Source organism: Pimephales promelas, chromosome 24 (assembly GCF_988280905.1).
Source record: "Pimephales promelas chromosome 24, fPimPro1.hap1.1, whole genome shotgun sequence".
NCBI classification, from domain to species: Eukaryota; Metazoa; Chordata; class Actinopteri; order Cypriniformes; family Leuciscidae; genus Pimephales; species Pimephales promelas.
Genome location: NC_142792.1, coordinates 22,871,265 through 22,889,747, shown reverse-complemented (window position 1 = coordinate 22,889,747; position 18,483 = coordinate 22,871,265). Strand labels below are relative to the sequence as shown.

The 18,483-nt window shown below is 51.7% G+C and overlaps 1 long non-coding RNA gene and 35 other non-coding genes across 36 annotated transcripts in view; 1 reads left to right on the top strand and 35 right to left on the bottom strand.

Moving 5' to 3' along the window:
• LOC148966930 (uncharacterized) overlaps positions 1 to 18,483 on the top strand; it is a 461,761-nt gene that overhangs the window by 90,318 nt on the left and 352,960 nt on the right. The gene's annotated exons all lie outside the window — the stretch shown is intronic.
• Positions 241 to 313, bottom strand: trnaf-gaa (transfer RNA phenylalanine (anticodon GAA)). Its single transcript has one exon. It is a non-coding gene; the product is annotated as a tRNA-Phe (tRNA).
• Positions 397 to 470, bottom strand: trnai-aau (transfer RNA isoleucine (anticodon AAU)). The gene has a single exon. It is a non-coding gene; the product is annotated as a tRNA-Ile (tRNA).
• Positions 1,518 to 1,590, bottom strand: trnaf-gaa (transfer RNA phenylalanine (anticodon GAA)). Its single transcript has one exon. It is a non-coding gene; the product is annotated as a tRNA-Phe (tRNA).
• On the bottom strand, positions 1,674 to 1,747 carry trnai-aau (transfer RNA isoleucine (anticodon AAU)). Its single transcript has one exon. It is a non-coding gene; the product is annotated as a tRNA-Ile (tRNA).
• Positions 2,598 to 2,669, bottom strand: trnaq-uug (transfer RNA glutamine (anticodon UUG)). Its single transcript has one exon. It is a non-coding gene; the product is annotated as a tRNA-Gln (tRNA).
• On the bottom strand, positions 2,795 to 2,867 carry trnaf-gaa (transfer RNA phenylalanine (anticodon GAA)). Its single transcript has one exon. It is a non-coding gene; the product is annotated as a tRNA-Phe (tRNA).
• On the bottom strand, positions 2,951 to 3,024 carry trnai-aau (transfer RNA isoleucine (anticodon AAU)). The gene has a single exon. It is a non-coding gene; the product is annotated as a tRNA-Ile (tRNA).
• On the bottom strand, positions 4,067 to 4,139 carry trnaf-gaa (transfer RNA phenylalanine (anticodon GAA)). Its single transcript has one exon. It is a non-coding gene; the product is annotated as a tRNA-Phe (tRNA).
• Positions 4,223 to 4,296, bottom strand: trnai-aau (transfer RNA isoleucine (anticodon AAU)). The gene has a single exon. It is a non-coding gene; the product is annotated as a tRNA-Ile (tRNA).
• trnaq-uug (transfer RNA glutamine (anticodon UUG)) lies at positions 5,142 to 5,213 on the bottom strand. The gene has a single exon. It is a non-coding gene; the product is annotated as a tRNA-Gln (tRNA).
• Positions 5,339 to 5,411, bottom strand: trnaf-gaa (transfer RNA phenylalanine (anticodon GAA)). Its single transcript has one exon. It is a non-coding gene; the product is annotated as a tRNA-Phe (tRNA).
• trnai-aau (transfer RNA isoleucine (anticodon AAU)) lies at positions 5,495 to 5,568 on the bottom strand. Its single transcript has one exon. It is a non-coding gene; the product is annotated as a tRNA-Ile (tRNA).
• On the bottom strand, positions 6,414 to 6,485 carry trnaq-uug (transfer RNA glutamine (anticodon UUG)). Its single transcript has one exon. It is a non-coding gene; the product is annotated as a tRNA-Gln (tRNA).
• On the bottom strand, positions 7,331 to 7,403 carry trnaf-gaa (transfer RNA phenylalanine (anticodon GAA)). Its single transcript has one exon. It is a non-coding gene; the product is annotated as a tRNA-Phe (tRNA).
• Positions 7,487 to 7,560, bottom strand: trnai-aau (transfer RNA isoleucine (anticodon AAU)). The gene has a single exon. It is a non-coding gene; the product is annotated as a tRNA-Ile (tRNA).
• On the bottom strand, positions 8,411 to 8,482 carry trnaq-uug (transfer RNA glutamine (anticodon UUG)). The gene has a single exon. It is a non-coding gene; the product is annotated as a tRNA-Gln (tRNA).
• On the bottom strand, positions 8,608 to 8,680 carry trnaf-gaa (transfer RNA phenylalanine (anticodon GAA)). The gene has a single exon. It is a non-coding gene; the product is annotated as a tRNA-Phe (tRNA).
• Positions 8,764 to 8,837, bottom strand: trnai-aau (transfer RNA isoleucine (anticodon AAU)). The gene has a single exon. It is a non-coding gene; the product is annotated as a tRNA-Ile (tRNA).
• Positions 9,683 to 9,754, bottom strand: trnaq-uug (transfer RNA glutamine (anticodon UUG)). The gene has a single exon. It is a non-coding gene; the product is annotated as a tRNA-Gln (tRNA).
• On the bottom strand, positions 9,880 to 9,952 carry trnaf-gaa (transfer RNA phenylalanine (anticodon GAA)). The gene has a single exon. It is a non-coding gene; the product is annotated as a tRNA-Phe (tRNA).
• Positions 10,036 to 10,109, bottom strand: trnai-aau (transfer RNA isoleucine (anticodon AAU)). Its single transcript has one exon. It is a non-coding gene; the product is annotated as a tRNA-Ile (tRNA).
• On the bottom strand, positions 10,955 to 11,026 carry trnaq-uug (transfer RNA glutamine (anticodon UUG)). The gene has a single exon. It is a non-coding gene; the product is annotated as a tRNA-Gln (tRNA).
• trnaf-gaa (transfer RNA phenylalanine (anticodon GAA)) lies at positions 11,872 to 11,944 on the bottom strand. Its single transcript has one exon. It is a non-coding gene; the product is annotated as a tRNA-Phe (tRNA).
• trnai-aau (transfer RNA isoleucine (anticodon AAU)) lies at positions 12,028 to 12,101 on the bottom strand. Its single transcript has one exon. It is a non-coding gene; the product is annotated as a tRNA-Ile (tRNA).
• Positions 12,952 to 13,023, bottom strand: trnaq-uug (transfer RNA glutamine (anticodon UUG)). The gene has a single exon. It is a non-coding gene; the product is annotated as a tRNA-Gln (tRNA).
• On the bottom strand, positions 13,149 to 13,221 carry trnaf-gaa (transfer RNA phenylalanine (anticodon GAA)). Its single transcript has one exon. It is a non-coding gene; the product is annotated as a tRNA-Phe (tRNA).
• trnai-aau (transfer RNA isoleucine (anticodon AAU)) lies at positions 13,305 to 13,378 on the bottom strand. Its single transcript has one exon. It is a non-coding gene; the product is annotated as a tRNA-Ile (tRNA).
• trnaq-uug (transfer RNA glutamine (anticodon UUG)) lies at positions 14,229 to 14,300 on the bottom strand. Its single transcript has one exon. It is a non-coding gene; the product is annotated as a tRNA-Gln (tRNA).
• trnaf-gaa (transfer RNA phenylalanine (anticodon GAA)) lies at positions 15,146 to 15,218 on the bottom strand. Its single transcript has one exon. It is a non-coding gene; the product is annotated as a tRNA-Phe (tRNA).
• trnai-aau (transfer RNA isoleucine (anticodon AAU)) lies at positions 15,302 to 15,375 on the bottom strand. Its single transcript has one exon. It is a non-coding gene; the product is annotated as a tRNA-Ile (tRNA).
• Positions 16,423 to 16,495, bottom strand: trnaf-gaa (transfer RNA phenylalanine (anticodon GAA)). The gene has a single exon. It is a non-coding gene; the product is annotated as a tRNA-Phe (tRNA).
• trnai-aau (transfer RNA isoleucine (anticodon AAU)) lies at positions 16,579 to 16,652 on the bottom strand. The gene has a single exon. It is a non-coding gene; the product is annotated as a tRNA-Ile (tRNA).
• trnaq-uug (transfer RNA glutamine (anticodon UUG)) lies at positions 17,503 to 17,574 on the bottom strand. The gene has a single exon. It is a non-coding gene; the product is annotated as a tRNA-Gln (tRNA).
• trnaf-gaa (transfer RNA phenylalanine (anticodon GAA)) lies at positions 17,700 to 17,772 on the bottom strand. The gene has a single exon. It is a non-coding gene; the product is annotated as a tRNA-Phe (tRNA).
• Positions 17,856 to 17,929, bottom strand: trnai-aau (transfer RNA isoleucine (anticodon AAU)). Its single transcript has one exon. It is a non-coding gene; the product is annotated as a tRNA-Ile (tRNA).

The following is an 18,483-nucleotide window of genomic DNA, read 5'->3' as shown; positions in this document are numbered from 1 at the left end:
GGGATCGATGCCCGCATTCTCCACTTTGTGTAACGCCAAAAGTTGGTCTAGGGGTATGATTCTCGCTCAGGGTGCGAGTGGTCCCGGGTTCAAATCATGGACGAGCCCGTTCTCAGGCTTTGCTTTTAATCACTTCAGCCTGACCAGGGCAACCAGGATATTTCTTGGAAATCAGGTTGACAGGAGCTGGCATTTGGTCAGTGGAGTCCGTCGACCAAAAACACGGCGACCAGGCTGCTCTTCCGAAACCCGGGATCGAACCAGGGACCTTTAGATCTTCAGTCTAACGCTCTCCCAACTGAGCTATTTCGGCCAGGTCTGTTATCAAGCGGTTTGTCCAGCAGAGATTTCTGGGAGACCGCCCGTCATTTTCGAGATGAGCAGAGACCAAAAGCTTGGCCCGTACGGGGATCGAACCCGCGGCCTTGGCGTTATTAGCACCACGCTCTAACCAACTGAGCTAACCGGCCCGACTCTGACTGCTTTTGTCCCCAATTTCCAAGAAATATCCTGGTTGCCCTGGTCAGGCTGAAGTGATTAAAAGCAAAGCCTGAGAACGGGCTCGTCCGTGATTTGAACCCGGGACCACTCGCACCCTGAGCGAGAATCATACCCCTAGACCAACGAGCCAACACACACGCCCTTCCTGCTGCTGCCTGGCTGCAATCATTTCCATTTGCAAGGCTTAAAGCACAAAAGTTTCATTAAATGTGCAACTAAACGGTAGCCAGTGCAAAGTTGCCGGCACAGAAAAAATACGGTCTCTTTGCTTTGTGGCCACGCTACAGCACTTGCAGAGATGAAAGGGATCGTCCAGGCCGTTGTCTTTGAGAGCGAAGGACACCGTCTCTCCACATCGTGGAGGGGAATTAGTTTAAATGGTAGAGCGCTCGCTTAGCATGCGAGAGATAGCGGGATCGATGCCCGCATTCTCCACTTTGTGTAACGCCTTTTACGCTCACTTCAAAGGGGCACTCCCTGGATGAGCGCTGTGGAAAAGTTTTTTCGGACACGGTACTGCACACATTCCTGTCAAAAGCAGGTCCCACCGAAATTTGAACTCGGATCGCTGTATTCAGAGTCCAGAGTGCTAACCATTGCACCATGGAACCTTGGCGTGGGTGGATTTTTACCACCGAGCAGCAGAGGTGTTTAGTCATTCAGCCTAGTAGGTGGACAGCAAAGAGCAAGTGAAGCTTTTTCTTATTAAGCCCACGTTTCCCCGATACCGCCTGGGTTTTAGAGTGCCAGTTTCACCACCACATCAGCGGTTGCGCATCAGCTCTGTTTTTTCCCGCCCTTCCGCAAAACAAGCTGAAAAGGTTCCACCGAGATTTGAACTCGGATCGCTGGATTCAAAGCCCAGAGTGCTAACCATTACAACATGGAACCAACACGCCCAGGTCCCTGGCCGTCTGAAAAGCAGATAGCGATGAGAATAGGCGGAATCAGGTTGACAGGAGCTGGCATTTGGTTAGTGGAATCCGTCGACCAAAAACACGGTGACCAGGCTGCTCTGCCGAAACCCGGGATCGAACCAGCGACCTTTAGATCTTCAGTCTAACGCTCTCCCAACTGAGCTATTTCGGCCAGGTCTGTTATCAAGCGGTTTGTCCAGCAGGGATTTCTGGGAGACCGCCCGTCATTTTCGAGATGAGCAGAGACCAAAAGCTTGGCCCGTACGGGGATCGAACCCGCGACCTTGGCGTTATTAGCACCACGCTCTAACCAACTGAGCTAACCGGCCCGACTCTGACTGCTTTTGTCCCCAATTTCCAAGAAATATCCTGGTTGCCCTGGTCAGGCTGAAGTGATTAAAAGCAAAGCCTGAGAACGGGCTCGTCCGTGATTTGAACCCGGGACCACTCGCACCCTGAGCGAGAATCATACCCCTAGACCAACGAGCCAACACACACGCCCTTCCTGCTGCTGCCTGGTTGCAATCATTTCCGTTTGCAAGGCTTAAAGCACAAAAGTTTCATTAAATGTGCAACTAAACGGTAGCCAGTGCAAAGTTGCCGGCACAGAAAAAATACGGTCTCTTTGCTTTGTGGCCACGCTACAGCACTTGCAGAGATGAAAGGGATCGTCCAGGCCGTTGTCTTTGAGAGCGAAGGACACCGTCTCTCCACATCGTGGAGGGGAATTAGTTTAAATGGTAGAGCGCTCGCTTAGCATGCGAGAGATAGCGGGATCGATGCCCGCATTCTCCACTTTGTGTAACGCCTTTTACGCTCACTTCAAAGGGGCACTCCCTGGATGAGCGCTGTGGAAAAGTTTTTTCGGACGCGGTACTGCACACATTCCTGTCAAAAGCAGGTCCCACCGAAATTTGAACTCGGATCGCTGTATTCAGAGTCCAGAGTGCTAACCATTGCACCATGGAACCTTGGCGTGGGTGGATTTTTACCACCGAGCAGCAGAGGTGTTTAGTCATTCAGCCTAGTAGGTGGACAGCAAAGAGCAAGTGAAGCTTTTTCTTATTAAGCCCACGTTTCCCCGATACCGCCTGGGTTTTAGAGTGCCAGTTTCACCACCACATCAGCGGTTGCGCATCAGCTCTGTTGTTTCCCGTCCTTCCGCTAAACAAGCTGAAAAGGTTCCACCGAGATTTGAACTCGGATCGCTGGATTCAAAGCCCAGAGTGCTAACCATTACACCATGGAACCAACACGCCCTGGTCCCTGGCCGTCTGAAAGGCAGATAGCGATGAGAATAGGCGGAATCAGGTTGACAGGAGCTGGCATTTGGTCAGTGGAATCCGTCGACCAAAAACACGGTGACCAGGCTGCTTTGCCGAAACCCGGGATCGAACCAGGGACCTTTAGATCTTCAGTCTAACGCTCTCCCAACTGAGCTATTTCGGCCAGGTCTGTTATCAAGCGGTTTGTCCAGCAGGGATTTCTGGGAGACCGCCCGTCATTTTCGAGATGAGCAGAGACCAAAAGCTTGGCCCGTACGGGGATCGAACCCGCGACCTTGGCGTTATTAGCACCACGCTCTAACCAACTGAGCTAACCGTCCCAACTCTGAATGCTTTTGTCCCCAATTTCCAAGAAATATCCTGGTTGCCCTGGTCAGGCTGAAGTGATTAAAAGCAAAGCCTGAGAACGGGCTCGTCCATGATTTGAACCCGGGACCACTCGCACCCTGAGCGAGAATCATACCCCTAGACCAACGAGCCAACACACACGCCCTTCCTGCTGCTGCCTGGCTGCAATCATTTCCGTTTGCAAGGCTTAAAGCACAAAAGTTTCATTAAATGTGCAACTAAACGGTAGCCAGTGCAAAGTTGCCGGCACAGAAAAAATACGGTCTCTTTGCTTTGTGGCCACGCTACAGCACTTGCAGAGATGAAAGGGATCTTCCAGGCCGTTGTCTTTGAGAGCGAAGGACACCGTCTCTCCACATCGTGGAGGGGAATTAGTTCAAATGGTAGAGCGCTCGCTTAGCATGCGAGAGATAGCGGGATCGATGCCCGCATTCTCCACTTTGTGCCTTTTACGCTCACTTCAAAGGGGCACTTCCTGGATGAGCGCTGTGGAAAAGTTTTTTCGGACACGGTACTGCACACATTCCTGTCAAAAGCAGGTCCCACCGAAATTTGAACTCGGATCGCTGTATTCAGAGTCCAGAGTGCTAACCATTGCACCATGGAACCTTGGCGTGGGTGGATTTTTACCACCGAGCAGCAGAGGTGTTTAGTCATTCAGCCTAGTAAGTGGACAGCAAAGAGCAAGTGAAGCTTTTTCTTATTAAGCCCACGTTTCCCCGATACCGCCTGGGTTTTAGAGTGCCAGTTTCACCACCACATCAGCGGTTGCGCATCAGCTCTGTTTTTTCCCGTCCTTCCGCTAAACAAGCTGAAAAGGTTCCACCGAGATTTGAACTCGGATCGCTGGATTCAAAGCCCAGAGTTCTAACCATTACACCATGGAACCAACACGCCCTGGTCCCTGGCCGTCTGAAAGGCAGATAGCGATGAGAATAGGCGGAATCAGGTTGACAGGAGCTGGCATTTGGTCAGTGGAATCCGTCGACCAAAAACACGGTGACCAGGCTGCTCTGCCGAAACCCGGGATCGAACCAGGGACCTTTAGATCTTCAGTCTAACGCTCTCCCAACTGAGCTATTTCGGCCAGGTCTGTTATCAAGCGGTTTGTCCAGCAGGGATTTCTGGGAGACCGCCCGTCATTTTCGAGATGAGCAGAGACCAAAAGCTTGGCCCGTACGGGGATCGAACCCGCGACCTTGGCGTTATTAGCACCACACTCTAACCAACTGAGCTAACCGGCCCGACTCTGACTGCTTTTGTCCCCAATTTCCAAGAAATATCCTGGTTGCCCTGGTCAGGCTGAAGTGATTAAAAGCAAAGCCTGAGAACGGGCTCGTCCATGATTTGAACCCGGGACCACTCGCACCCTGAGCGAGAATCATACCCCTAGACCAACGAGCCAACACACACGCCCTTCTTGCTGCTGCCTGGCTGCAATCATTTCCGTTTGCAAGGCTTAAAGCACAAAAGTTTCATTAAATGTGCAACTAAACGGTAGCCAGTGCAAAGTTGCCGGCACAGAAAAAATACGGTCTCTTTGCTTTGTGGCCACGCTACAGCACTTGCAGAGATGAAAGGGATCGTCCAGGCCGTTGTCTTTGAGAGCGAAGGACACCGTCTCTCCACATCGTGGAGGGGAATTAGTTCAAATGGTAGAGCGCTCGCTTAGCATGCGAGAGATAGCGGGATCGATGCCCGCATTCTCCACTTTGTGCCTTTTACGCTCACTTCAAAGGGGCACTTCCTGGATGAGCGCTGTGGAAAAGTTTTTTCGGACACGGTACTGCACACATTCCTGTCAAAAGCAGGTCCCACCGAAATTTGAACTCGGATCGCTGTATTCAGAGTCCAGAGTGCTAACCATTGCACCATGGAACCTTGGCGTGGGTGGATTTTTACCACCGAGCAGCAGAGGTGTTTAGTCATTCAGCCTAGTAAGTGGACAGCAAAGAGCAAGTGAAGCTTTTTCTTATTAAGCCCACGTTTCCCCGATACCGCCTGGGTTTTAGAGTGCCAGTTTCACCACCACATCAGCGGTTGCGCATCAGCTCTGTTTTTTCCCGTCCTTCCGCTAAACAAGCTGAAAAGGTTCCACCGAGATTTGAACTCGGATCGCTGGATTCAAAGCCCAGAGTGCTAACCATTACACCATGGAACCAACACGCCCTGGTCCCTGGCCGTCTGAAAGGCAGATAGCGATGAGAATAGGCGGAATCAGGTTGACAGGAGCTGGCATTTGGTCAGTGGAATCCGTCGACCAAAAACACGGTGACCAGGCTGCTCTGCCGAAACCCGGGATCGAACCAGGGACCTTTAGATCTTCAGTCTAACGCTCTCCCAACTGAGCTATTTCGGCCAGGTCTGTTATCAAGCGGTTTGTCCAGCAGGGATTTCTGGGAGACCGCCCGTCATTTTCGAGATGAGCAGAGACCAAAAGCTTGGCCCGTACGGGGATCGAACCCGCGACCTTGGCGTTATTAGCACCACACTCTAACCAACTGAGCTAACCGGCCCGACTCTGACTGCTTTTGTCCCCAATTTCCAAGAAATATCCTGGTTGCCCTGGTCAGGCTGAAGTGATTAAAAGCAAAGCCTGAGAACGGGCTCGTCCATGATTTGAACCCGGGACCACTCGCACCCTGAGCGAGAATCATACCCCTAGACCAACGAGCCAACACACACGCCCTTCTTGCTGCTGCCTGGCTGCAATCATTTCCGTTTGCAAGGCTTAAAGCACAAAAGTTTCATTAAATGTGCAACTAAACGGTAGCCAGTGCAAAGTTGCCGGCACAGAAAAAATACGGTCTCTTTGCTTTGTGGCCACGCTACAGCACTTGCAGAGATGAAAGGGATCGTCCAGGCCGTTGTCTTTGAGAGCGAAGGACACCGTCTCTCCACATCGTGGAGGGGAATTAGTTCAAATGGTAGAGCGCTCGCTTAGCATGCGAGAGATAGCGGGATCGATGCCCGCATTCTCCACTTTGTGCCTTTTACGCTCACTTCAAAGGGGCACTCCCTGGATGAGCGCTGTGGAAAAGTTTTTTCGGACACGGTACTGCACACATTCCTGTCAAAAGCAGGTCCCACCGAAATTTGAACTCGGATCGCTGTATTCAGAGTCCAGAGTGCTAACCATTGCACCATGGAACCTTGGCGTGGGTGGATTTTTACCACCGAGCAGCAGAGGTGTTTAGTCATTCAGCCTAGTAGGTGGACAGCAAAGAGCAAGTGAAGCTTTTTCTTATTAAGCCCACGTTTCCCCGATACCGCCTGGGTTTTAGAGTGCCAGTTTCACCACCACATCAGCGGTTGCGCATCAGCTCTGTTTTTTCCCGTCCTTCCGCTAAACAAGCTGAAAAGGTTCCACCGAGATTTGAACTCGGATCGCTGGATTCAAAGCCCAGAGTGCTAACCATTACACCATGGAACCAACACGCCCTGGTCCCTGGCCGTCTGAAAGGCAGATAGCGATGAGAATAGGCGGAATCAGGTTGACAGGAGCTGGCATTTGGTCAGTGGAATCCGTCGACCAAAAACACGGTGACCAGGCTGCTCTGCCGAAACCCGGGATCGAACCAGGGACCTTTAGATCTTCAGTCTAACGCTCTCCAAACTGAGCTATTTCGGCCAGGTCTGTTATCAAGCGGTTTGTCCAGCAGGGATTTCTGGGAGACCGCCCGTCATTTTCGAGATGAGCAGAGACCAAAAGCTTTGGTCTCTGAGCGAGAATCATACCCCTAGACCAACGAGCCAACACACACGCCCTTCCTGCTGCTGCCTGGCTGCAATCATTTCCGTTTGCAAGGCTTAAAGCACAAAAGTTTCATTAAATGTGCAACTAAACGGTAGCCAGTGCAAAGTTGCCGGCACAGAAAAAATACGGTCTCTTTGCTTTGTGGCCACGCTACAGCACTTGCAGAGATGAAAGGGATCGTCCAGGCCGTTGTCTTTGAGAGCGAAGGACACCGTCTCTCCACATCGTGGAGGGGAATTAGTTCAAATGGTAGAGCGCTCGCTTAGCATGCGAGAGATAGCGGGATCGATGCCCGCATTCTCCACTTTGTGTAACGCCAAAAGTTGGTCTAGGGGTATGATTCTCGCTCAGGGTGCGAGTGGTCCCGGGTTCAAATCATGGACGAGCCCGTTCTCAGGCTTTGCTTTTAATCACTTCAGCCTGACCAGGGCAACCAGGATATTTCTTGGAAATCAGGTTGACAGGAGCTGGCATTTGGTCAGTGGAGTCCGTCGACCAAAAACACGGCGACCAGGCTGCTCTGCCGAAACCCGGGATCGAACCAGGGACCTTTAGATCTTCAGTCTAACGCTCTCCCAACTGAGCTATTTCGGCCAGGTCTGTTATCAAGCGGTTTGTCCAGCAGAGATTTCTGGGAGACCGCCCGTCATTTTCGAGATGAGCAGAGACCAAAAGCTTGGCCCGTACGGGGATCGAACCCGCGACCTTGGCGTTATTAGCACCACGCTCTAACCAACTGAGCTAACCGGCCCGACTCTGACTGCTTTTGTCCCCAATTTCCAAGAAATATCCTGGTTGCCCTGGTCAGGCTGAAGTGATTAAAAGCAAAGCCTGAGAACGGGCTCGTCCGTGATTTGAACCCGGGACCACTCGCACCCTGAGCGAGAATCATACCCCTAGACCAACGAGCCAACACACACGCCCTTCCTGCTGCTGCCTGGCTGCAATCATTTCCGTTTGCAAGGCTTAAAGCACAAAAGTTTCATTAAATGTGCAACTAAACGGTAGCCAGTGCAAAGTTGCCGGCACAGAAAAAATACGGTCTCTTTGCTTTGTGGCCACGCTACAGCACTTGCAGAGATGAAAGGGATCGTCCAGGCCGTTGTCTTTGAGAGCGAAGGACACCGTCTCTCCACATCGTGGAGGGGAATTAGTTCAAATGGTAGAGCGCTCGCTTAGCATGCGAGAGATAGCGGGATCGATGCCCGCATTCTCCACTTTGTGTAACGCCTTTTACGCTCACTTCAAAGGGGCACTCCCTGGATGAGCGCTGTGGAAAAGTTTTTTCGGACGCGGTACTGCACACATTCCTGTCAAAAGCAGGTCCCACCGAAATTTGAACTCGGATCGCTGTATTCAGAGTCCAGAGTGCTAACCATTGCACCATGGAACCTTGGCGTGGGTGGATTTTTACCACCGAGCAGCAGAGGTGTTTAGTCATTCAGCCTAGTAGGTGGACAGCAAAGAGCAAGTGAAGCTTTTTCTTATTAAGCCCACGTTTCCCCGATACCGCCTGGGTTTTAGAGTGCCAGTTTCACCACCACATCAGCGGTTGCGCATCAGCTCTGTTGTTTCCCGTCCTTCCGCTAAACAAGCTGAAAAGGTTCCACCGAGATTTGAACTCGGATCGCTGGATTCAAAGCCCAGAGTGCTAACCATTACACCATGGAACCAACACGCCCTGGTCCCTGGCCGTCTGAAAGGCAGATAGCGATGAGAATAGGCGGAATCAGGTTGACAGGAGCTGGCATTTGGTCAGTGGAATCCGTCGACCAAAAACACGGTGACCAGGCTGCTTTGCCGAAACCCGGGATCGAACCAGGGACCTTTAGATCTTCAGTCTAACGCTCTCCCAACTGAGCTATTTCGGCCAGGTCTGTTATCAAGCGGTTTGTCCAGCAGGGATTTCTGGGAGACCGCCCGTCATTTTCGAGATGAGCAGAGACCAAAAGCTTGGCCCGTACGGGGATCGAACCCGCGACCTTGGCGTTATTAGCACCACGCTCTAACCAACTGAGCTAACCGTCCCAACTCTGAATGCTTTTGTCCCCAATTTCCAAGAAATATCCTGGTTGCCCTGGTCAGGCTGAAGTGATTAAAAGCAAAGCCTGAGAACGGGCTCGTCCATGATTTGAACCCGGGACCACTCGCACCCTGAGCGAGAATCATACCCCTAGACCAACGAGCCAACACACACTCCCTTCCTGCTGCTGCCTGGCTGCAATCATTTCCGTTTGCAAGGCTTAAAGCACAAAAGTTTCATTAAATGTGCAACTAAACGGTAGCCAGTGCAAAGTTGCCGGCACAGAAAAAATACGGTCTCTTTGCTTTGTGGCCACGCTACAGCACTTGCAGAGATGAAAGGGATCTTCCAGGCCGTTGTCTTTGAGAGCGAAGGACACCGTCTCTCCACATCGTGGAGGGGAATTAGTTCAAATGGTAGAGCGCTCGCTTAGCATGCGAGAGATAGCGGGATCGATGCCCGCATTCTCCACTTTGTGCCTTTTACGCTCACTTCAAAGGGGCACTTCCTGGATGAGCGCTGTGGAAAAGTTTTTTCGGACACGGTACTGCACACATTCCTGTCAAAAGCAGGTCCCACCGAAATTTGAACTCGGATCGCTGTATTCAGAGTCCAGAGTGCTAACCATTGCACCATGGAACCTTGGCGTGGGTGGATTTTTACCACCGAGCAGCAGAGGTGTTTAGTCATTCAGCCTAGTAAGTGGACAGCAAAGAGCAAGTGAAGCTTTTTCTTATTAAGCCCACGTTTCCCCGATACCGCCTGGGTTTTAGAGTGCCAGTTTCACCACCACATCAGCGGTTGCGCATCAGCTCTGTTTTTTCCCGTCCTTCCGCTAAACAAGCTGAAAAGGTTCCACCGAGATTTGAACTCGGATCGCTGGATTCAAAGCCCAGAGTGCTAACCATTACACCATGGAACCAACACGCCCTGGTCCCTGGCCGTCTGAAAGGCAGATAGCGATGAGAATAGGCGGAATCAGGTTGACAGGAGCTGGCATTTGGTCAGTGGAATCCGTCGACCAAAAACACGGTGACCAGGCTGCTCTGCCGAAACCCGGGATCGAACCAGGGACCTTTAGATCTTCAGTCTAACGCTCTCCCAACTGAGCTATTTCGGCCAGGTCTGTTATCAAGCGGTTTGTCCAGCAGGGATTTCTGGGAGACCGCCCGTCATTTTCGAGATGAGCAGAGACCAAAAGCTTGGCCCGTACGGGGATCGAACCCGCGACCTTGGCGTTATTAGCACCACACTCTAACCAACTGAGCTAACCGGCCCGACTCTGACTGCTTTTGTCCCCAATTTCCAAGAAATATCCTGGTTGCCCTGGTCAGGCTGAAGTGATTAAAAGCAAAGCCTGAGAACGGGCTCGTCCATGATTTGAACCCGGGACCACTCGCACCCTGAGCGAGAATCATACCCCTAGACCAACGAGCCAACACACACGCCCTTCTTGCTGCTGCCTGGCTGCAATCATTTCCGTTTGCAAGGCTTAAAGCACAAAAGTTTCATTAAATGTGCAACTAAACGGTAGCCAGTGCAAAGTTGCCGGCACAGAAAAAATACGGTCTCTTTGCTTTGTGGCCACGCTACAGCACTTGCAGAGATGAAAGGGATCGTCCAGGCCGTTGTCTTTGAGAGCGAAGGACACCGTCTCTCCACATCGTGGAGGGGAATTAGTTCAAATGGTAGAGCGCTCGCTTAGCATGCGAGAGATAGCGGGATCGATGCCCGCATTCTCCACTTTGTGCCTTTTACGCTCACTTCAAAGGGGCACTCCCTGGATGAGCGCTGTGGAAAAGTTTTTTCGGACACGGTACTGCACACATTCCTGTCAAAAGCAGGTCCCACCGAAATTTGAACTCGGATCGCTGTATTCAGAGTCCAGAGTGCTAACCATTGCACCATGGAACCTTGGCGTGGGTGGATTTTTACCACCGAGCAGCAGAGGTGTTTAGTCATTCAGCCTAGTAGGTGGACAGCAAAGAGCAAGTGAAGCTTTTTCTTATTAAGCCCACGTTTCCCCGATACCGCCTGGGTTTTAGAGTGCCAGTTTCACCACCACATCAGCGGTTGCGCATCAGCTCTGTTTTTTCCCGTCCTTCCGCTAAACAAGCTGAAAAGGTTCCACCGAGATTTGAACTCGGATCGCTGGATTCAAAGCCCAGAGTGCTAACCATTACACCATGGAACCAACACGCCCTGGTCCCTGGCCGTCTGAAAGGCAGATAGCGATGAGAATAGGCGGAATCAGGTTGACAGGAGCTGGCATTTGGTCAGTGGAATCCGTCGACCAAAAACACGGTGACCAGGCTGCTCTGCCGAAACCCGGGATCGAACCAGGGACCTTTAGATCTTCAGTCTAACGCTCTCCAAACTGAGCTATTTCGGCCAGGTCTGTTATCAAGCGGTTTGTCCAGCAGGGATTTCTGGGAGACCGCCCGTCATTTTCGAGATGAGCAGAGACCAAAAGCTTTGGTCTCTGAGCGAGAATCATACCCCTAGACCAACGAGCCAACACACACGCCCTTCCTGCTGCTGCCTGGCTGCAATCATTTCCGTTTGCAAGGCTTAAAGCACAAAAGTTTCATTAAATGTGCAACTAAACGGTAGCCAGTGCAAAGTTGCCGGCACAGAAAAAATACGGTCTCTTTGCTTTGTGGCCACGCTACAGCACTTGCAGAGATGAAAGGGATCGTCCAGGCCGTTGTCTTTGAGAGCGAAGGACACCGTCTCTCCACATCGTGGAGGGGAATTAGTTCAAATGGTAGAGCGCTCGCTTAGCATGCGAGAGATAGCGGGATCGATGCCCGCATTCTCCACTTTGTGTAACGCCAAAAGTTGGTCTAGGGGTATGATTCTCGCTCAGGGTGCGAGTGGTCCCGGGTTCAAATCATGGACGAGCCCGTTCTCAGGCTTTGCTTTTAATCACTTCAGCCTGACCAGGGCAACCAGGATATTTCTTGGAAATCAGGTTGACAGGAGCTGGCATTTGGTCAGTGGAGTCCGTCGACCAAAAACACGGCGACCAGGCTGCTCTGCCGAAACCCGGGATCGAACCAGGGACCTTTAGATCTTCAGTCTAACGCTCTCCCAACTGAGCTATTTCGGCCAGGTCTGTTATCAAGCGGTTTGTCCAGCAGAGATTTCTGGGAGACCGCCCGTCATTTTCGAGATGAGCAGAGACCAAAAGCTTGGCCCGTACGGGGATCGAACCCGCAACCTTGGCGTTATTAGCACCACGCTCTAACCAACTGAGCTAACCGGCCCGACTCTGACTGCTTTTGTCCCCAATTTCCAAGAAATATCCTGGTTGCCCTGGTCAGGCTGAAGTGATTAAAAGCAAAGCCTGAGAACGGGCTCGTCCGTGATTTGAACCCGGGACCACTCGCACCCTGAGCGAGAATCATACCCCTAGACCAACGAGCCAACACACACGCCCTTCCTGCTGCTGCCTGGCTGCAATCATTTCCGTTTGCAAGGCTTAAAGCACAAAAGTTTCATTAAATGTGCAACTAAACGGTAGCCAGTGCAAAGTTGCCGGCACAGAAAAAATACGGTCTCTTTGCTTTGTGGCCACGCTACAGCACTTGCAGAGATGAAAGGGATCGTCCAGGCCGTTGTCTTTGAGAGCGAAGGACACCGTCTCTCCACATCGTGGAGGGGAATTAGTTTAAATGGTAGAGCGCTCGCTTAGCATGCGAGAGATAGCGGGATCGATGCCCGCATTCTCCACTTTGTGTAACGCCTTTTACGCTCACTTCAAAGGGGCACTCCCTGGATGAGCGCTGTGGAAAAGTTTTTTCGGACACGGTACTGCACACATTCCTGTCAAAAGCAGGTCCCACCGAAATTTGAACTCGGATCGCTGTATTCAGAGTCCAGAGTGCTAACCATTGCACCATGGAACCTTGGCGTGGGTGGATTTTTACCACCGAGCAGCAGAGGTGTTTAGTCATTCAGCCTAGTAGGTGGACAGCAAAGAGCAAGTGAAGCTTTTTCTTATTAAGCCCACGTTTCCCCGATACCGCCTGGGTTTTAGAGTGCCAGTTTCACCACCACATCAGCGGTTGCGCATCAGCTCTGTTTTTTCCCGTCCTTCCGCTAAACAAGCTGAAAAGGTTCCACCGAGATTTGAACTCGGATCGCTGGATTCAAAGCCCAGAGTGCTAACCATTACACCATGGAACCAACACGCCCTGGTCCCTGGCCGTCTGAAAGGCAGATAGCGATGAGAATAGGCGGAATCAGGTTGACAGGAGCAGGCATTTGGTCAGTGGAGTCCGTCGACCAAAAACACGGTGACCAGGCTGCTCTGCCGAAACCCGGGATCGAACCAGGGACCTTTAGATCTTCAGTCTAACGCTCTCCCAACTGAGCTATTTCGGCCAGGTCTGTTATCAAGCGGTTTGTCCAGCAGAGATTTCTGGGAGACCGCCCGTCATTTTCGAGATGAGCAGAGACCAAAAGCTTGGCCCGTACGGGGATCGAACCCGCGACCTTGGCGTTATTAGCACCACGCTCTAACCAACTGAGCTAACCGGCCCGACTCTGACTGCTTTTGTCCCCAATTTCCAAGAAATATCCTGGTTGCCCTGGTCAGGCTGAAGTGATTAAAAGCAAAGCCTGAGAACGGGCTCGTCCATGATTTGAACCCGGGACCACTCGCACCCTGAGCGAGAATCATACCCCTAGACCAACGAGCCAACACACACGCCCTTCCTGCTGCTGCCTGGCTGCAATCATTTCCGTTTGCAAGGCTTAAAGCACAAAAGTTTCATTAAATGTGCAACTAAACGGTAGCCAGTGCAAAGTTGCCGGCACAGAAAAAATACGGTCTCTTTGCTTTGTGGCCACGCTACAGCACTTGCAGAGATGAAAGGGATCGTCCAGGCCGTTGTCTTTGAGAGCGAAGGACACCGTCTCTCCACATCGTGGAGGGGAATTAGTTCAAATGGTAGAGCGCTCGCTTAGCATGCGAGAGATAGCGGGATCGATGCCCGCATTCTCCACTTTGTGTAACGCCTTTTACGCTCACTTCAAAGGGGCACTCCCTGGATGAGCGCTGTGGAAAAGTTTTTTCGGACACGGTACTGCACACATTCCTGTCAAAAGCAGGTCCCACCGAAATTTGAACTCGGATCGCTGTATTCAGAGTCCAGAGTGCTAACCATTGCACCATGGAACCTTGGCGTGGGTGGATTTTTACCACCGAGCAGCAGAGGTGTTTAGTCATTCAGCCTAGTAGGTGGACAGCAAAGAGCAAGTGAAGCTTTTTCTTATTAAGCCCACGTTTCCCCGATACCGCCTGGGTTTTAGAGTGCCAGTTTCACCACCACATCAGCGGTTGCGCATCAGCTCTGTTTTTTCCCGTCCTTCCGCTAAACAAGCTGAAAAGGTTCCACCGAGATTTGAACTCGGATCGCTGGATTCAAAGCCCAGAGTGCTAACCATTACACCATGGAACCAACACGCCCTGGTCCCTGGCCGTCTGAAAGGCAGATAGCGATGAGAATAGGCGGAATCAGGTTGACAGGAGCTGGCATTTGGTCAGTGGAATCCGTCGACCAAAAACACGGTGACCAGGCTGCTCTGCCGAAACCCGGGATCGAACCAGGGACCTTTAGATCTTCAGTCTAACGCTCTCCAAACTGAGCTATTTCGGCCAGGTCTGTTATCAAGCGGTTTGTCCAGCAGGGATTTCTGGGAGACCGCCCGTCATTTTCGAGATGAGCAGAGACCAAAAGCTTTGGTCTCTGAGCGAGAATCATACCCCTAGACCAACGAGCCAACACACACGCCCTTCCTGCTGCTGCCTGGCTGCAATCATTTCCGTTTGCAAGGCTTAAAGCACAAAAGTTTCATTAAATGTGCAACTAAACGGTAGCCAGTGCAAAGTTGCCGGCACAGAAAAAATACGGTCTCTTTGCTTTGTGGCCACGCTACAGCACTTGCAGAGATGAAAGGGATCGTCCAGGCCGTTGTCTTTGAGAGCGAAGGACACCGTCTCTCCACATCGTGGAGGGGAATTAGTTCAAATGGTAGAGCGCTCGCTTAGCATGCGAGAGATAGCGGGATCGATGCCCGCATTCTCCACTTTGTGTAACGCCAAAAGTTGGTCTAGGGGTATGATTCTCGCTCAGGGTGCGAGTGGTCCCGGGTTCAAATCATGGACGAGCCCGTTCTCAGGCTTTGCTTTTAATCACTTCAGCCTGACCAGGGCAACCAGGATATTTCTTGGAAATCAGGTTGACAGGAGCTGGCATTTGGTCAGTGGAGTCCGTCGACCAAAAACACGGCGACCAGGCTGCTCTGCCGAAACCCGGGATCGAACCAGGGACCTTTAGATCTTCAGTCTAACGCTCTCCCAACTGAGCTATTTCGGCCAGGTCTGTTATCAAGCGGTTTGTCCAGCACAGATTTCTGGGAGACCGCCCGTCATTTTCGAGATGAGCAGAGACCAAAAGCTTGGCCCGTACGGGGATCGAACCCGCGACCTTGGCGTTATTAGCACCACGCTCTAACCAACTGAGCTAACCGGCCCGACTCTGACTGCTTTTGTCCCCAATTTCCAAGAAATATCCTGGTTGCCCTGGTCAGGCTGAAGTGATTAAAAGCAAAGCCTGAGAACGGGCTCGTCCGTGATTTGAACCCGGGACCACTCGCACCCTGAGCGAGAATCATACCCCTAGACCAACGAGCCAACACACACGCCCTTCCTGCTGCTGCCTGGCTGCAATCATTTCCGTTTGCAAGGCTTAAAGCACAAAAGTTTCATTAAATGTGCAACTAAACGGTAGCCAGTGCAAAGTTGCCGGCACAGAAAAAATACGGTCTCTTTGCTTTGTGGCCACGCTACAGCACTTGCAGAGATGAAAGGGATCGTCCAGGCCGTTGTCTTTGAGAGCGAAGGACACCGTCTCTCCACATCGTGGAGGGGAATTAGTTTAAATGGTAGAGCGCTCGCTTAGCATGCGAGAGATAGCGGGATCGATGCCCGCATTCTCCACTTTGTGTAACGCCTTTTACGCTCACTTCAAAGGGGCACTCCCTGGATGAGCGCTGTGGAAAAGTTTTTTCGGACACGGTACTGCACACATTCCTGTCAAAAGCAGGTCCCACCGAAATTTGAACTCGGATCGCTGTATTCAGAGTCCAGAGTGCTAACCATTGCACCATGGAACCTTGGCGTGGGTGGATTTTTACCACCGAGCAGCAGAGGTGTTTAGTCATTCAGCCTAGTAGGTGGACAGCAAAGAGCAAGTGAAGCTTTTTCTTATTAAGCCCACGTTTCCCCGATACCGCCTGGGTTTTAGAGTGCCAGTTTCACCACCACATCAGCGGTTGCGCATCAGCTCTGTTTTTTCCCGTCCTTCCGCTAAACAAGCTGAAAAGGTTCCACCGAGATTTGAACTCAGATCGCTGGATTCAAAGCCCAGAGTGCTAACCATTACACCATGGAACCAACACGCCCTGGTCCCTGGCCGTCTGAAAGGCAGATAGCGATGAGAATAGGCGGAATCAGGTTGACAGGAGCAGGCATTTGGTCAGTGGAGTCCGTCGACCAAAAACACGGTGACCAGGCTGCTCTGCCGAAACCCGGGATCGAACCAGGGACCTTTAGATCTTCAGTCTAACGCTCTCCCAACTGAGCTATTTCGGCCAGGTCTGTTACCAAGCGGTTTGTCCAGCAGAGATTTCTGGGAGACCGCCCGTCATTTTCGAGATGAGCAGAGACCAAAAGCTTGGCCCGTACGGGGATCGAACCCGCGACCTTGGCGTTATTAGCACCACGCTCTAACCAACTGAGCTAACCGGCCCGACTCTGACTGCTTTTGTCCCCAATTTCCAAGAAATATCCTGGTTGCCCTGGTCAGGCTGAAGTGATTAAAAGCAAAGCCTGAGAACGGGCTCGTCCGTGATTTGAACCCGGGACCACTCGCACCCTGAGCGAGAATCATACCCCTAGACCAACGAGCCAACACACACGCCCTTCTTGCTGCTGCCTGGCTGCAATCATTTCCGTTTGCAAGGCTTAAAGCACAAAAGTTTCATTAAATGTGCAACTAAACGGTAGCCAGTGCAAAGTTGCCGGCACAGAAAAAATACGGTCTCTTTGCTTTGTGGCCACGCTACAGCACTTGCAGAGATGAAAGGGATCGTCCAGGCCGTTGTCTTTGAGAGCGAAGGACACCGTCTCTCCACATCGTGGAGGGGAATTAGTTTAAATGGTAGAGCGCTCGCTTAGCATGCGAGAGATAGCGGGATCGATGCCCGCATTCTCCACTTTGTGTAACGCCTTTTACGCTCACTTCAAAGGGGCACTCCCTGGATGAGCGCTGTGGAAAAGTTTTTTCGGACGCGGTACTGCACACATTCCTGTCAAAAGCAGGTCCCACCGAAATTTGAACTCGGATCGCTGTATTCAGAGTCCAGAGTGCTAACCATTGCACCATGGAACCTTGGCGTGGGTGGATTTTTACCACCGAGCAGCAGAGGTGTTTAGTCATTCAGCCTAGTAGGTGGACAGCAAAGAGCAAGTGAAGCTTTTTCTTATTAAGCCCACGTTTCCCCGATACCGCCTGGGTTTTAGAGTGCCAGTTTCACCACCACATCAGCGGTTGCGCATCAGCTCTGTTGTTTCCCGTCCTTCCGCTAAACAAGCTGAAAAGGTTCCACCGAGATTTGAACTCGGATCGCTGGATTCAAAGCCCAGAGTGCTAACCATTACACCATGGAACCAACACGCCCTGGTCCCTGGCCGTCTGAAAGGCAGATAGCGATGAGAATAGGCGGAATCAGGTTGACAGGAGCTGGCATTTGGTCAGTGGAATCCGTCGACCAAAAACACGGTGACCAGGCTGCTTTGCCGAAACCCGGGATCGAACCAGGGACCTTTAGATCTTCAGTCTAACGCTCTCCCAACTGAGCTATTTCGGCCAGGTCTGTTATCAAGCGGTTTGTCCAGCAGGGATTTCTGGGAGACCGCCCGTCATTTTCGAGATGAGCAGAGACCAAAAGCTTGGCCCGTACGGGGATCGAACCCGCGACCTTGGCGTTATTAGCACCACGCTCTAACCAACTGAGCTAACCGTCCCAACTCTGAATGCTTTTGTCCCCAATTTCCAAGAAATATCCTGGTTGCCCTGGTCAGGCTGAAGTGATTAAAAGCAAAGCCTGAGAACGGGCTCGTCCATGATTTGAACCCGGGACCACTCGCACCCTGAGCGAGAATCATACCCCTAGACCAACGAGCCAACACACACGCCCTTCCTGCTGCTGCCTGGCTGCAATCATTTCCGTTTGCAAGGCTTAAAGCACAAAAGTTTCATTAAATGTGCAACTAAACGGTAGCCAGTGCAAAGTTGCCGGCACAGAAAAAATACGGTCTCTTTGCTTTGTGGCCACGCTACAGCACTTGCAGAGATGAAAGGGATCTTCCAGGCCGTTGTCTTTGAGAGCGAAGGACACCGTCTCTCCACATCGTGGAGGGGAATTAGTTCAAATGGTAGAGCGCTCGCTTAGCATGCGAGAGATAGCGGGATCGATGCCCGCATTCTCCACTTTGTGCCTTTTACGCTCACTTCAAAGGGGCACTTCCTGGATGAGCGCTGTGGAAAAGTTTTTTCGGACACGGTACTGCACACATTC